Source organism: Oreochromis aureus, linkage group 7, assembly GCF_013358895.1.
Source record: "Oreochromis aureus strain Israel breed Guangdong linkage group 7, ZZ_aureus, whole genome shotgun sequence".
In the NCBI taxonomy this organism is placed as follows: Eukaryota; Metazoa; Chordata; class Actinopteri; order Cichliformes; family Cichlidae; genus Oreochromis; species Oreochromis aureus.
In genome coordinates, this window is record NC_052948.1 from 32,337,731 (window position 1) to 32,341,878 (window position 4,148).

The 4,148-nt window shown below is 39.9% G+C and overlaps 1 long non-coding RNA gene across 1 annotated transcript; it reads left to right on the forward strand.

Moving 5' to 3' along the window:
• The first annotated feature begins 2,044 nt into the window (after positions 1-2,044).
• LOC120441343 lies at positions 2,045-3,379 on the forward strand. The gene is made up of 3 exons (XR_005614000.1): positions 2,045-2,077; positions 2,171-2,241; positions 3,052-3,379. It is a non-coding gene; the product is annotated as an uncharacterized LOC120441343 (long non-coding RNA).
• The last annotated feature ends 769 nt before the right edge of the window (positions 3,380-4,148 follow it).

The following is a 4,148-nucleotide window of genomic DNA, read 5'->3' on the forward strand; positions in this document are numbered from 1 at the left end:
TATGTCACCACTTCATGTTGTCTAAATACATCTAGGTCATAGAATCACACTCCGTAGAGGCAAAATTTGCATTAGCAGCAGTGCAAGTTGTGACATATTAGTGTAAAAAGTTTTTCTCCTGCACAAATGGCAGTCATAAAACTGCACCTTAGACAACAAAAAACAACACCGTGTTCCCCAGAGTCTGATGAAAAGGTACAGACCAAACAGCGGGTACATTCTTGCCTTGACGTCCACCCTTTTTTGTAACGTTCGTGTTGCACATTAATTACGTTGTGACACGTTGCTATGATGACAACCACGGACGTAAGGCAGTACCAGATTGTAATGGAAAGCCATTCTATTTGAGTCGAGCAGATCCGAGTAGGTACAAATGGGGCTCCAATAGACTGGGAAGAGTTGCATCAGGAAAGTGATCTGGCATAAAATCTTTGCCAAATCAAACATGCAGATCATCAAGAATGAGATTAGCCGGTGAACATATCTAACACACCTTTGAATCGGGTTGTTCGTTGCCATGTTGCGCGGATGGGTTGAAATATTTTGTAGCATGTATAGACTGCGTTTAATAGACAATCTGATATATTGAGTAACATTGAAAACACAAAATTTAGGAAATCTGTACCCCAGTTTTTCAAAATAAAGTTAGATGGTGTTGTAAATTACAGGAATCGGGCTAGTTACAAATCATTTAGCATCAGATTCTCCTAAAACATGAGTGTGATATTAGAGAGCGGCGACCATTGTTCAGCAGTCCCCCAGACCAGTCATGAACGGCTCTGCTTCACTGGCATCCCGAGACTGAGAGACCACCTGAAAATCCACAGTGCTACCTTATCACTGTGGCTATTCTGACTTAGAGGCTTTTAGTCATAATCTTGCAACCTTCCACCGCTAGATTCTCAACCAAGCACATACTTAAAATGTCTGAATCTGTGATTCCTTTTGTACTGAGCAGGATTACTATTACAACAACACATCGTCAATGAGGTAAAACTAACCTGTGTCATGAATAATCCCAGCTCATGCTCCCTGTTAGTGGGCGAACAATCCAACGCTTGTTGAATTCTGCTTCACAGTGACGGAAAGAGCCGACATTGAAGGATCAAAAAACGACCAAAGAACGCTTTCCCGCCACAAGCCAGTTATCCCTGTTGGAACTTTTCGGACACCTCCTGCTGAAAACCCCAAGAGTCAGAAGGATCGTCAGGCCCGCTTTGGTGAATATACAACATGCTCACTCATCCAAGCACTTTTTCTGTGTAAGTTACTTCACACTCCGATAGATGCACCTGAGAACAACTTGGGATTGGTATCTTACCCAAGGATATTTGCCATAGAGACTGGGATCGAACCACCAACCCCCCGATTAGTGGATAACCTGAGCTACCTCCTGAGCTACAACAAGATCAAGTGAAGTTTTTGCTTTTCTGGTCCATCAGAGTTTTCTGTCCTCCCTGAGCTTGCCTTATGACACCTGTATTTACAGTTTGCCAGGTGTACCTGCCTGCTCAAATTCCCCACCTGCCATTGTCCAGTTATGCTCGGCATGGGGCCAGGCCCTTGGCACTAAAAAAGTCAACAGGACATGATCTAACAATACGGGAGAATTGGCAGATATGATATTTTAACATGGGAATCTATAGGCACGGCATGACCTTTGGAGCCAGCCTCAAGTGGACATTAGAGGAATTGCAGTTATTGAAAATGCTAACGTGTCAAATTATATGAATGTGTACCCCAGTTCCTAAAATCATCTCAAACAAAAGAGAAGAAAAAGTAAAACATTTAATGTTCTTACTGTCCTTGTTTAATGAAAGTGAAACGAGATCAAAATATTTATTTAAACATAGAAGGGATGCAGATTATATATAATATGCTCTAGTCAAACAAGGGTTAAGTTTCTCCGAGGGTTGATGAGCTCTGATTAGAGCCTATTGTTTTACTCCACTCCTCTCATGTCAGCCAATCGGTGAAGCTCTAGGCAGCTCTTGTCCCTCCTTAGTGCCAGCTCCCAAGTTTTCAGTCTCTTGCTTCTACAGCTGAACAGAGCAGGCAGACTAAAACTTTGTTATCGGTAAGCTGGAGAAATTAATCTCTAACGAGTTAAAAAAAATACCATCCAAGCTGATATTGTTCACAAAGTATGGTTTTGCACTTGTTGTCGTAGAGGGCAGAGCGAAACCGGAAGGTTTACTGAGCTGTGGCTTCACGTAAACGCTGAGCATCCACTTGACAGCGGTAAGCTAAATGTGGCTAATCAGACACGTGATGTGCGGAGTGTGGGTACAGTTGTTGGGTGTTTCTGAAACGCACTGTTGTTATGCTAATTATATCGTTAACCAAGTCATTAACATGTGAAAAGCTGTAAATGGTTAAAGCAGCTGAAAATAAGTTTATAAGAGATAATTGTAAGCAGACTTTATGCTGCTTCCTGTTTAATTTTTTGATGTCAATCAGTTGTTTTACAATACTCAGTATTGAATACTTGGAGGTAATTTTTAGTGTATTTCCACTTGTACTAGTTGGCCTATGGTACAAGCAGGATTAAACACGTCTATTTTAATGCTCCTATTTGTGGACTGAGTCCTTGTGTTTATGTGTTATTGAAACTGATTATTTGCACTTTATTCATTTCTGATGAGCATTTGCATATTATTCCATTTCTTAAAAGGGGTAATATACTTATTTATTTGTGATTAGATATATATGTGCAGTGAGTTTATTTTGATGGATGTAATTAATGTTTACAATGAAAGTGAATTATATGGTGACTATAATTCCTGAATGTTTGAAGCCTTGTAGATAATCTTTAATGTTACTGCAGGTTACAAATAAGTATTGAACCTTGATACTGTGAAATTTTGGATATTGATACTTTGAACTTTGAAACTTGATATTTTAATGTTGTACAACATGACTGAACTGATGATGATTGAACTGATGATAGCTGATCTGAATAGTAGTTACTGCACTGTGACAGTACTTTAGTTTAATTTGTGAGAGTTATTCTTAAAGTGGACGTGACATATATTTGGCCATTGTTTATAGGTCAGGTTTTTATATGGGACAAATCCAAAGACCAGGTCAGTGATTCCAGAACCCAGAGTGGCCCATTGTTCACTGGATGGCGAGCCAACCCAAGATCCTAGGAGACGATATACATATACACGCACACTCATTTGCACATTGATGGACTACAATCCTCTACTGTACAAGTAGTACGGTAGGACAGACAATCACACACACACTCCTCATTGGACGGACTCTAATGCAATACACCCGTTTGTCATGGGCCCCACCGGTACCATTTGGACTTAAAAAGACTAATTCTTTTACTTGTGCACAATTTTATTTTATTCTATTTTTTTTGCTACTTTGGGGGAATTTTTTATACTTGAAATTCTGTTAAAACCTGTTGTAATTCAGTGTTGGTTACAAAATTCTTTAAAAGGCTTAACATCACTAAAGTACTTTTAAGCCACACAACTGTGTTTTGTCTGGTTTCTGTGTCATTCATGTACCAGAGCTCTAAGAGTCGTTCTTAATCTTCTGATACTAGCCCAAATTACTCATTACCTTGGTAATTATCCATTGGTACTGTATATAACTCCACGTAAGTGCTACAAATGCCTGTAAAGGATCACGTGGTTTCACATTTAAAGGGAAAAAAACAATATTTTCCTAAACTTAACCAAACACCTTTCCCAACAGGACGCTAACAGAGGTCTCTGTTAGGATGCCTGGGTCGTTGACCCAGGGCTTTTGAGTTTATTATATTATTTATCATTTCTAGTCTTTGGTGTCTTAGAGTTCCGTCTTATGGTTTATGTCTCTGTGTTCTATAGTTGCTCTGTCTCCCCTGTCGGCTGTATCCCCTTGTTAAGTTCGCGTCTCTGTGTTATGTTTCCTGTTTTACTTTGAAAGTCCGTGTTTCATGTTAGTGTATCTGGTTTTGCTTTCCTTGTCTCGTTAGTCCTGATTTGCCCCAGCTGTGTTTCCCTCCTGTTGCCCATTCCCTGATTGCTCCCTCTGTGTATTTAAGCCCTGTGTTTCTCTGTGTCTGTGTCGCGATCTACCGTTTACTATGCTGTGTGTTTCTGTCTGCTTGCCGGAGTTTATTTTGCACTTTGGAAGTTTGTTACTTT